Source organism: Epinephelus fuscoguttatus, linkage group LG17 (assembly GCF_011397635.1).
Source record: "Epinephelus fuscoguttatus linkage group LG17, E.fuscoguttatus.final_Chr_v1".
In the NCBI taxonomy this organism is placed as follows: Eukaryota; Metazoa; Chordata; class Actinopteri; order Perciformes; family Serranidae; genus Epinephelus; species Epinephelus fuscoguttatus.
This window is the reverse complement of record NC_064768.1, coordinates 37,016,436-37,029,823: the sequence shown is the minus strand read 5'-3', so window position 1 is coordinate 37,029,823 and position 13,388 is coordinate 37,016,436. Positions and strand designations below refer to the sequence as shown.

At 39.3% G+C, this 13,388-nt stretch overlaps 1 protein-coding gene across 1 annotated transcript in view; it reads right to left on the bottom strand.

Moving 5' to 3' along the window:
- The window catches only part of fam135b (family with sequence similarity 135 member B), a 675,785-nt gene that overhangs the window by 588,754 nt on the left and 73,643 nt on the right, over window positions 1-13,388 (bottom strand). The window lies entirely within an intron of this gene.

Here is a 13,388-nt window from a genome sequence, read left to right as displayed (position 1 = left end):
AGTGAGGATGCTACAGTAAATGTTAAATGTCTCCGGATCAATAGCGTTGCCCATTGCTCTGCACTGTACTGGGTCTCTCACACTGCTCTGCTCATTAGACATGTGTCTGACCTATAGGCTTACATCAGCTCTCTGGCAGCGGATAGAGATACCTGTAAGCCTGCTCTCAGCACACACACACACACACACACACACACACACACGCATTATTCTGCAGCTCATCAGTCCAGCACTGAAAGTGCAAAGACAGGATCTACCTAAACACAACGCAAGAAGACAATCCATCACGATTTAAAGGGCATTTCATACATTTTTTTTTTGTCTCATATTACTGACAAAATCATATAACTGACAAAATGGCTTCATTGCCGACCCTTTTAATAACCGCAGCCTGTGTCACATAACAGGTGGGAACAGAGTGCAGTAGCACCATCTGCTGGAGAGACAACTCATGTCAGAAAATTGCCCTGGTGAGTGAGGAAATGGGAGAAATAATGGAAATTGGAAGAATGTCTGTGTCCTAATGTTGCAGTATATGTGTGAACTGACATATATGACAGATTCCACCATCTACTGCTCATACACAAGAACTCAGTCTGGATGAGTCTTGTGTCAAGAAGGAAAAACTGTCACAAATAATTGATAGAAGACATTACTTCTCTGGGATTTGTGAAGAGCCCCTCTTGAAATTTTACCTCCAACTGAAAAAGGCACTGATACATTTCCTGATGGAGACTAATTATGGAGCAGACATGGACTTCTGTCTGAGAGGATCTGAATCCATTAGTGATAAGTGAAATTCTCGTCTTAAGAAGATGCAAGTCCTCCACTCTCCAACAGACTGGAGGTGTGCGGTACGGGCAGCAGCACCGAGATGACAGCTGAAGTAAGAACAAGCAGGCTTTTGTTTCAAACTGGTGTCGGCAACATGATACCTGGCTCTCAGAACAGGTGGAGTGATCGGGTTGGTAAAGTATAAAATTGCAGCATGTTATTAAGTAGAGGAATCTTTTAAAATCTAACTGAGCTTTCTCCTTTTCCTATTACCTGCAAATACAAAAGAATGTATTCACTGATGTACAGATGTCTCTTTCACCATGTAAGGCAATGGGCAAAAGTCTTTTTGGGCTGCAGGGCATCATGTGACTGGCCACTAAGAAAACTGTCTTTAAAGCCTGGCACACGTCCTCATGGCCTGTTCTACCCTTGTCTCTGCCACCAACATAGACGTCATGTTTTATGTCGAATCTTGAAAGTCTTAAATCTAAATTTCCCTTTAAGCTGTAAGAACCCTGTAGTTGTAGAGAACAGTATTTGTATCATGATAGTATTTGGAATATTTAGGTATGTCTTCAGGTCTCAGGTATGTTTCATTTATATATGCAAGGAATCTGAGAGTTAAATTGTAATTGTGTGTACTTGCCAAAGAAACATCAGTTTGTCACGATCAGTAATTTGGCATCATGCACTTCGAACACTTGGAGGTCGGAGGTGGAAATTTAAACTGGGAAATTCCGAGCTCCAACTTTGACTGGTATATTCAGTGGGCCGTATACCAGGGAAGGAAATCTGGACAGTAGAAACTTTTATGACGTGGGTGCCAAGCAAGCAGTTCTCATTGGATTGATTAGGTGTTGTCTTGTGGTCAGGTTTTAGTTATTATTATCTATCCATGGTGCTCAGCTGATTTTGACCATTCTTTTTAGCCATGCTAGCTGTGTGGCACCGGGGATGAATGTCCATCTGCTGGTCCACCACTTTGGTTCAGACTAAAATATATCAGCTACAGATGGATTACCTTAAAATGTTGTAGGGACAGTCGTGCTCCATCACAGGATAAATTGTGATAGGTTTGATGATCATCTGACTGTTTATGTAGCGCCATCATCAGATCAAAATTTTAATTTATCCAATAGGTTTACGACCAAATACAAGCAAAACTGATTACATTCCCACTAGGCCTGCAACTAACGATTATTTTCATTGTCGACTAATCTGTCGATTATTTCTTTGATTAGTCGACTAATCATTTTATCGAAAAATGTGTTAAAATGTTGAAAAATGTCGGTCTGTCTCTCCCAAACCCCCAAATTATGTCATCTTGTTTCGTACTCACGCCAAAGGGTTTTAGGTCGCCGTCATGGGACAGTGTGTAAAGCTGCCAATATTTGAATGTAAAACGCTGCAATAAGAGTATTTCTGGGTACTTTTATAGTACTTTTCTGTGACTGAAACTGATTAGTCGACGACTAAAATAGTCACCGATTATTTTAATAGTCGATTAGTCATCGATTAGTCGACTAATCATTTGCAGCCCTAATTCCCACAACCCAGTTGCCAGAATAAATACTGGCATTGTACATTTTGGCAAACCACAGGTATGATACATTTGTACATTATTATTCAGCAGATACATCGAAACTTTACACTTCTTTACGTTTCAACAATGCCGTGGTTAACGTGTGGTTAGGTTCAGGCACAAAACTACTTGGCCATGTTTAGGAAATGATCATGTTTTGGCTAAAAATACCCACTTTTCGTGGCGCTGTCCCGGCAGGAAACGCAGTGATGTCCTGGTAAAAAAAAAAAAAAAAAAAAACATTTTCTGTGGTTCTATCCCCAGAGAAAAAAGAGTTGCAGCTCATTAAAATTCATCCGTGTTTTGTGACTAAAAGCCACTGAAAACACAGCCAAGGTTTGCTAAAAACAACAGTTTCCGTTGTGTGTTGGTCTTGAACAGTGGTCCGCAGCTTGGCAGGCATCTCGTGTCATGCCATCCAGCATCCCCTCCACCTAGGCCCAACCCCAATTTCTATCTTAACCCTCAGTCTTAACTTTCAAGCTCAACCCTCAATCTCACTAGCCCTTAAAAACCAAGTGTTAGGGCTATCTTGAGACCTAGAAATGGGACACCCCTTAAAGGCAGATACGTCTTCAGACTGTGGGGGGCAGCAATACGTCAAAGCTCCGTCCAGTCTGTCAATTCAAAAGAAGAAGAAGAAGAAGGTACATTACGTCATCAGTAGTCGTAGAAGAAGAAGGTTACAGACGAACGATACGAATCATGCCGTCTGTAGCTGCGGCTACAGTAGATGACACCGTCTGGTCATCTTACAAAAATGTCGGTGCAAACATTTTACGTATATTGATAAAACTTAACATTACCACTGAGAAAAATGATATTTCGTAATGTTAACTGAACGACAGCTAACGTTATGGCTTGTGTGCACCATGACGGCTAACGTTAACGTTACTGAGTATCGATTGCTAGCAAAAAAATATGTTCGTGTTTACGCTACAGGTCTAAAGGTCTAAAATCCATAAAATGACATGTAACTAAGATATTACAATGCTTATCTTAATTTTTAAAATCTCATATTTGCAAGGAAAATACTTACAACTCTTATAACTCTTCTTTTTACCACCTTCGGCCTCCATCTTGCTTTGAATGAATCGTACGGACTCGGCTGATTTCGGCTGGGCTCGGCCAATGATGCGCAAGGGATTCTGGGATAGCATTCACCGCCAAGTGTGGTGCTGGAAAATCTCAAAATTAAGGGACATACAGCCCTTAATCTTCACCCTTAACTCAACACACTGAGAACCGGGACAGCACTAGCACTTCGCGGGTACGCAGATTTTTGAGACTGAGGGTTAGGATTGAGGGTTAAGATAGAAATTGGGATTGGGCCAAAGAGTCAGGTCAAATAGTGCTCAAAAAAAAAAATCACACATCAGATATTGATGAACGAATTATTCGTGTTGAAAATCTTTACTGATGTACATTGTATAATTTGCTGTGAACAAAATGTCATGACAACAGTCAGTGGAAACCAAAATCACCAGGAGGACCACATGCAAAACCATTGTCTCTCTGGGGGTTGTCTTGCTTTTGCCTCTCCATTGCACCTGTTGTCACTTTGAGTTGCACCAAAGCAGCTGAAACTGATTCACAATCACTCATGTTTCTTGAATGGACACATTGATGTGTGTGTGATCCCTGACTATGATGAGTATGAAAAGTACAAATGTGTATTTGTGGTTTCCACGAATTTGGGCTGTAAACTGGTGCTAGCCAAACTGATGGATTTCTGGCCCGTAAGGGTCTAATCCTGGGTCTACAGACACAGTCACGCCCAAATTTCACTCATTAGCGTCATTGCAGGTTTACGTTTTCAGTTTATAAACAGTTCCTTTGAATGACAGTATGATATTCAAATGACAGGACAGACACCAGGACAGAGAGTGAGTTTAGAAAGCCAAAAACCAGTTACTAGTATTGAGTTACAGCCCTGTCTTCCCCCATTATGGTCACTTTGTGTTATGGAGCAGTGGCTTGAATAAAAAGGGGTCTAGTCTTCACTGTCTGCTGGTCAATAATAAAACACTATACTTGTTTTTGAAACTTTGTGCCAGGGTGTTATCAGAACATCCTTTCAGAGGAAAAGATCCCAAACAAACCACACAAGCGTGATTGTGCAGACAGATCTGTGGCGGGTTGGTTCGCCTTGTAGCATCTTTTACTCCTCAAGATAAAAGAACATCATTCGAATACTGAGAGTCCGGTTGTGCTGTGTTGGTGCTGCTTTATCTTTCTGATATTTAGGTGTGAAATCCTGCACATCAGCGTCATGGGAGATAATGAGACCATGTGAGATCTTATTACCTTCCAGCACCGACAGTTTCATGCAGCAATAATTACTCCCACTGGCGGCTTGCTTATTGACGATGCCTGCCCAAAGTATCACTCAGGGACTAATGGTTTCCCTCCTTCACAAGGCAAACAATGGAATGAACACCGCTTCAATCAACTCCGAGTGATGGATTTAATGACAAAGTCATTTTCCCTCTACTTTATGGGCGAGGAGGAGCGACACATGCAGAATAAGATAGGTCTCGGAGGGGATGTGTTTGTGCGAGAGCCGAGCTGTAAACAAGAGCGCTGCTTTTATTTGCTGTGATTTCATTGCATTTGATGATAAGTGAATGTGACCAACCAATTGCTGTTAACTTGCAGCAAATGAAATGCATTACTATGTGCGAGCTCGGTTCCCTCATCATTTTTCGGAGTGATGTCTTTAGGGTCAGGGCGGAAAAATGAGCTCTATTGATTTCAGGGAGGGAAGAAAAAGGAGGAAAAAGCAAGTAGAGGGACTCCAACTAGCCTCTGTTGGATCATGAGTTCAACATGCAGTGACAAATGGGCAGCGGAATGAGAAAGAACACCCTGAAATCAAATTGAGTATGGATTGTTGTGGCCTAGATTTATAGCTGTGGGGTATCCCAAACCTGGAAGTCATAAATTGATGCAGTTGAAATGGGGCGTCAGCGGGGAATTGCTGCTATGATTCGTTTACTGCGCGTGTCACCGACGGACAATACAAATGGCGAGTCATTGTTGTCCCACAACAGGGCTCGTTAATAGAATATACACAGACAGAAGTTAAAGGCCGTGACAAATCTGCCTCTGTGGACCCCGTGGCTCAGGGAGGCAGGAAACTGCCACGTACCTGCACAGCACAAGCACCACTCAGGGACACTGACAGTGACACGGTGACAGCCTGGGTGGGACCAGGTGGAGCACTCTGAGTCTGGATTGGTCTTTGAGGGAAGTTTAAGTAACAGACAGTCGGGTCGTTATAAGATGGATCTGATAAAGTCTGGGTCATTACCTGTAGTATCTGAGTATCTGCTGCAGGACCGATCAGTTTCACTGGATGTTTGTAAAAGAACAAAACATAAAACAGTAGATTCATTATGTTTTTATTTTTCTTGGTTTTGATAAACAGCAGGGTCGAATCACCTATAACACATGGAGGGATGTAGGGGGGCCTGGGGGGAATTTTTTATGGATTTTTAAAAAACAATTTTATGACTTTTTTGGGCACTTTTAATGACATACTATACTTTGATGTTTTTTATATTTTTACGACATACTCAAGACATCTTTATGACGTATTATTCTATGATTTTTTTATGACATTTTATGACTTTTTATGACATATAGTTTGACTTTTTATTATGGCATTCTTATGACATACTATGCTGTGATATTTTATGACATCTTGACATTATTTTATGAATTTTTAGGACATTTCAGTGACTTCTAGTGACATGTACTATGACTTTACGGCATTATTCTGAGACTGGGACTGACAATTTAATAACTTATAATACTATGGCATTTTTAATGACATACTATACTATGACATTTGTATGACATCTTTATAATATATTATTTAATGACTTTTTATGACATTTTAGGACTTTTATAGGCATTCACTGACCTTTTTTGCATTTTTAATGACATACTACTATATTCTATGACATAATTATGACGTTTATGACATATACTATGACTATTTTCTGGCATTTTTAATTACATACTATACTATGATATTTAAATGACATCTTTATAACATATTATTTTATGACTTTTTGGCATTTTTATTGCCATACTATACTTTGACTTTTTTTTTCTCATGACAAACTATACTGTGACATTTTTATGACATCTTTATTATTGTAGGAAATCTTATGACAGTTCTTGACATATTATACTATGACAATTTAATGACTTCTTAAGACATCTACTACAACCTTTTTTATGACATTTTTAATTAAATACTTTCATATGACTCTTTGACATTTTTATGGCCCGCTAACACATTACAAAAACCATCACACTTCACAGTGATACAGTCTAGCTATTACTCATATTTCATAAGTTTACTACTTTAAACATTTAAAAGTAATGAATTACAGGAGCAGTAGAGTTTGACAGTAAGTGTTAGCATCCCTTAGTTCACAGGACAAGTGTGGTCCATTACAAGAAATGATTTAGTCTATTGTCAGGTTAACGTATTTAAATCCAAATATATTCCCCATCCACTTAAATCATTCTAAGAGAAACAAAAAAAAAAAATAGCACTAATATAATTAAATCAAATAAAACTGAGACAGAAACAGACTGTGAGAATTATATAAATGTGCTTAATAGAATTTACCTAATTTACTTAAAGTTTACTTAATATAAATAACGTCTCTGTATTATGTGTATTTCAAATATGTTTAAGATACATAAAATGTATTAACAGTAATTTCATATACTTTATCAGAGTAAATCAGGCGAATTCTGTGAGCTATAGTTACATATATTCTCACAGTGTATTCATGTATTCATTTTTGTATGTGATTGAAATGCATACTTGGTAACAGAACAAATATCTTTGAATGTAATATTCTATATTTTACATTTGTTCATTAATTTCCAATGAAAACAGCAAAACCACGGATAGTTTGCCCCACCTAATAAATGTTGCTTGTGTTTCCTGGTATATCTTATTCCTCTGAGCCTTAGAGCTCCACTGTTGACTGACTTGTTCCAATGTTAAGATTCACTGTAGTTTATTTTGAGCTGACCCCACATACACTGTAGCTGCCAGAGATACGAAGCAGAGGATTTAATGTGTATCAATGAAACGTGTCAGCTCAGAGGAGGACCTGAATGCAGACTAACAGACGGTTCGAGTTTTTAACAAAAACCAAGCTTTAATGTAGCTGATCGAAAACATCCAGTGCAGGGAGGCAACTAAAAGTCCAAATGAAAGCAGAACAAAAAAACAAACTGAAAACCAACCATGAAAAACTCGATGAACAGGAAGAACCCAGGAGGAGCACAGGATCAACACAGACAAACTAACAAAGGGAAACACACAGGTATATATACACAGAAAACTAATCACAAGAACGAGACACAGCTGGAGGAGGAAGACATGGGCAAAGGAGGGAAATAGAGATTGGCTTATGACTAATACAGAACAGGTGTGAGGGGAAGACTCAGGGAACAGGGAGGGACTAACGAGACAGGTGTGACAGAAAACAGGCGGGAAAACACACAAAGACAGGAAGTAAAACCAGACACGACACATGAGGAGAGAATCTACAAAATAAAACAGGAAGCAGATTAAACATGAATGAAAACATGAAACACAAAACTCCAAAACAAAGTCAAACATAGGATTAACTGAATATAAACAACACCAGGATCATGACAATCAATCCACAACTGAAAATAGTTCCCAAGAAGTGCACTATTTCCTCCTGTTTGACTGATATTTACTAAAATCTGCAGTATCCAGCTGCCTTAGGAAATTACTGAGTCCACTCTTTTTTAATCAAACTACATATTTTTGACCTGTTTTATAAAGAGTTATGTATTCAGTAAGAACCAATGGGCCTGGGGCTGAGAGCCACAGACATAAAGTCAAGATACATGGACAAATACAGTATTGGTTTTGGCCTTTTAGCCAGCCTTGCCCATAAACCCTCATAAGGTTGTTTCATAAGGTCTTCAGAATTTCTTTGCCAAACACGAGATAATTCCAGTTTTATTTTATTTACAACCTGAGTTCTATTTTTGTAGTTTCTGGCCATACATCCCATGGATTATGATAACGTCTTATCTCCATGCTGCAAAAGTGGTAGATGAAGCTGAATCCAAATAGGGCAACACAATCAGATGATCGGACAGGTTGGAAACAAATCCCCAGTTCATCTTAACCATCTGGGCAAATAAATAAAAGTGAATGCACAGCGTTGTCTTTTATGATTGTTCATTGTATTTCAAAGCAGTTTGCACTGACAACTAAGTGAAAATGATGTTTCAAGATATGGGGTGATGATATATTTTCTGTCTGCTCTGTATCTGTCATCAGGTGACAACTGAGCTATTTTTATTTGCTGATGAGATGCTGTTAAAAGCTGTAGAAGAAGTTAGTAGGCAGATTTGTTTCTTGGTCAAACTGGCTGATAAATTTACTGTTCACCCACTAAAGCCGTAGGTTTTGACAGAGTGTTGCTGGCATGATGTTTTTTGTAGGCCAACCCACAAGTTAGCGTCGTCCTGGTTCCCTCATCAAAAAGCCAGTGGGATTTTTCACTGGATTTTCGACTATTCCAGAAATTAAGTTCTGCGGAAAACACAAGTTTATGATACTGAAAGGCAGATTATAATAGTTGAATTTGTACCCACTCTCTTCCCTTACGAATGTGTTCGATGTTGCTACAGTAGATGTAGCATATTGATTTAGCTTGACTTGACAAGATAATGTATGACGACAGCAATTTTCCACAGGAGTCAGTAAAGGGTGAACGGTGCTCATCATTGCATGGACAGCGCTAGCTTGCCGTTGTGTGCCCGAGCTAGAGTCCGTTACCCAGTGTCGTTGCCTTCATGGATGTAAATGACTGTATGTTTAGTGCAGAAACAGAAGATCCCTTGTGGTGTGAAGTGATTTCCACCCACGCACATCCAGATGGAGTAGCCTAGCTTAGTTTGGAAAGCGCCGAAAACACGAAAATACTTATTCGAAGTGTAATTTTCAAAGTACAACTGCAATCAGCAGAAGTAAAAAGCTAACGTTAGGCTGTAAATGAACTACGCCGCATTCGCTTAACCCCGTCGCTGCCACAATGAGGCTGTAAAGCTGTGATTGGCGTAATGATGTGCTTTGTCTCATTTAGCCGGTTGTTTGCAACTGCCGTTTTTAAGACCTTTAAAAGCGTGGGGTATTTACTGATGTATTTTATGCCGTCTCTTAAAGGGAAATTTCGGTTTATTTCAACCTGTCTCCTATCGTCCTAAATTTGTTTCAAGTGACTAGTGACATAAAAATAATAGTTAGCATGTTAGCCGTTAGCCTAGATACAGCCGGGGCACGTAGTAGCGTCAGACCTGTTAAAACGTAAGTGAACGGGCAACCTTCAAGTGCAAAGTTAGTCCACTAAACAAGCTTTTTTTCCACAAAGACCGCCTCATATCGTTAGGATAAATGTCAGAGAACATATAGAAAACGACATGTAAACATGTTGTCTTACCTTACCGGTGTGCTGCCATGTTTGTTTACCATTTAGCTCTGCTTTCCAAAGCGCGGCTGAAATATATCTTGAAGTATGCCCACTCACTTACGTTTTAACAGGTCTGACGCTACTATGCGCCCGGCTGTATCTAGGCTAAAGGCTAACATGCTAACTATTATTTTTATGTCACTAGTCACTTGAAACAAATTTAGGACGATAGGAGACAGGTTGAAATAAACCGAAATTTCCCTTTAAGTCTCTTAAGCGTTTATCGTCCACAGAACGAGGCTGCACGCCGACATTTTCAGAACAAAATAGAAGAGGCTGCAGTGAGAGTCTCTCTACATGGAATATATATAAATAGCAGCTTTGTGCATTTAGTCCTTCTCAGGCAAGCTCAGGGGTTTAGTGTTAGTTAGTGTTGTTAGCGTTAGTTAGTGCCAACAACGCTTTTTTGTTTTTGTTTTTGTTCTCCGAGTAAGGATTAGAATATGTTCAGTTCATATAACCCAGTGGGAGTTAATATATATTTTCAAATGCTTGAAGATCCACTCATTACTAAAAGTGTGTGTCATATAAAAACTAAAGTGATGGTCAAAGTTGTCACAGTGAAATTTAAGGTGTGCTGATGGATTCACGTCATCAACTCATGCACTGAGTAACATTACAAGTTAACGTTCCACCTTAAAAGTCACCGGCAGTCGGCCCAGTGAATGAAGTTATTTTTTCTCAGACTCCAGCTGCTGTGAGAGGCAGCAGAACATCCTTTCATTTTATAGTTACAGTTTACTAATAAAACTCTCCACAGTATGAACAGTGGTTACATGAGCCTCAAAACCAGACACAACTCAGCCCTGAGCAGAGTGACCGTCCTCTACTGACCAATCAGACTGCAGTGCTGCAATCTAGAGTCACCAATTAATGCATGTCTTTGGACTGTGGGAGGAAGCCGGAGAAAACAAAATTGTTTTTTTGTTGTTTTTTTCAGCAAAACTAAAAAATTACCTGTCAAACACAAAAAACAAACAAGATAATTATACAAAAGGACCGTTTTTATTGTAACATCATATCTGTTATAATAATACTATGCTATATATATATATATATTTATATATATATATTTATATTTGTATTTATATTTTTACATAGAACACAAGCTACTAAGGAATACATACAGTACAGTCAGCAACATAGAAAAATATTAGAGTAGTATTGGCACAGATGAAGTAGTATTTACTGTACTTTACATGTTATACATTCAGCAAAAGAAATGCAGAATGAAATAAATACACGTTCCTCACAGTGAAGTCAAACATCTTTTTACATTCAGTTCAAACACATGAAGGATGTTTCAGCGACGAGCAGACAATGATAACACATATTCACACACACACACGCCCTCCTCCACCCAGACACACACTCACATAAACAGGACTCTCAGTAAAGGGCAATCAAATACAAAAAGGTTCAAGTCAGCTAGTTTTGAAGGTTGACAGCACTTGCAAGGATCTATTGGATTTATGGATCACCTCTGAATTCACTCTCAGTCATGACAGCAGCATAAATGTACAGTTAACACTCTCAGAGACATATTTAGACACACAAAACAAAACACATTTTCCTCTAAAGAATAGAGTTCAGCGCAACATAAATGCAATTCTTTCTGATCTAACACTGTGCCTTCAAGACGCACACAGCCATCCATCTCATGAAACAAGTCCAAACCTGTATTTGTCCTTGAAGGGACCAATCTCAACACCACAAACACTTTTTCCCTCCATCGATTCCCGCTGACCCCTTTGGGTAAACACACAGGGCCCTAAACGCAAACAAGTTAAAGCCTCATCCATATACAGTATGTGTTTGTGTTGTGGGGGAGGCTGAGAAATGATGCATGATGCATGGCAGCTCCCTCAGATTGCTTACGCAGCTTTGCTTAGTGGCTTTTTGAGAACGATCTCTGCGTCCTGAAGGAGCCCATTTGATTAGAGTCAATCACGATGACACACTGCTTACTGTGCAGCGCCTCGGCAACAGCTCGGGAACAAAAAAAGGAGCACTTTGCGATGTCATCTTTTGTACTCTTTGAAGACGGTACAGTGCTCGTGTGGCCGGGACGGACAGCAGTGGTCAGTTTTTACAACAACTGCGGGATGTAACCTTCAGATTTAAAGAAGCAGTGCATGTATAATCCAAGAGAACACAGGAAAAATAGCTGTTTGGATTTTGTAAAGCTAGTGGAGGTTGATTCAAGGTTGTCAATAAAGTGCACTTGCCATCGAACCAGTGCAAAGGTTAAATATAGCTCTCTGTATGTACATAACTACATATGCAGCAGATGCGCAGCCATCGCTGGATATGAGACGTCTGTGGCAACACCATGATAACAGTTCTCTAATGTCAAAATGTAAACATCATTTGATGGACAGCTCAGCGAAGAGGAAACAGTCCTCACTCAGTATGCTGGAAAACGACATCTCTCTCGTGTCACGCTTGAATGTGACAGCAAAGGTTGTGGAGGAGGAAAAAAAACATCATACAACGTTTGTTTGATTTTGCTGATGAGATGATCAAATATGGCAATGTTTATGTTGAGGAACATGAGACAGTGTGTGCTACGGCGGTGCTTTTCCCTGCTATCATCATGCATCAAGTTGTAGAAAATGACATGAAGGGGGATCTTGGCAGTGGGTCCGTATTACGCAAAATCATCCAGTTTTCCAGAAAACAAAAGCAATGACACCCTGATTTAAGCCATTTAAAAAAATAATGAGTGCCTTATGAAATCTATCCTTGTGTAGACCATTTTAATCTACAATTTAAAACGGCTCATTAGGAAGGTAATGGTCATTAGACCATAAGATTGTACTGTATAGTCATGGATAATGAGCTTCTTTCACGTTATAGAGGCCTATACAGTAGATCTGCTGTTAATTATATCAGTGAGCCTGTTTTCTGTCTCCCTGTTACATGATTTAAGAAACAAAATGAAAATAAGTCATTTAGCTTAATTGTGTTTAAGTGATTTGCCAATCACAGCTTAGCAGCCTCAACTATGCACATCAAGCTTTGGATTTCTACACGTTGAAGACATGGGACTACACAGAGGCGAAGTCCCTCCACTTCTAGTGTCGCTGATGAGACCTTATTTCAGGAAAAAAGTACAGTAGAGACAATTTCCTGATCCTGTTTGAATTGTGCCGTATAATTTTTTGTCAATTTCAAAGATAATTTTGCCAAGACAGTTGCAGTTTGTTGTAGATTTTTCATAGTACAATTTAGTTCAGTGTGAAACCACTCAACACCAGCTATCTTGCCGGCTAGGTTGCTATGTTCGACACATAAACGTAATGTTACTTTGCCTTTATTGGACAGGAAGTGAAAGAGCAAGCAAGACCTGTTGCTCATGAGTATACAGAGAAAGCTATGACATCACTTTACTGACTTGTGTAATCTTACTATATAATGACGAAAACTCTGTGTGTGTGTGTGTTCCATGTTTTTCTCCTCACTGACTTGGTCAATCC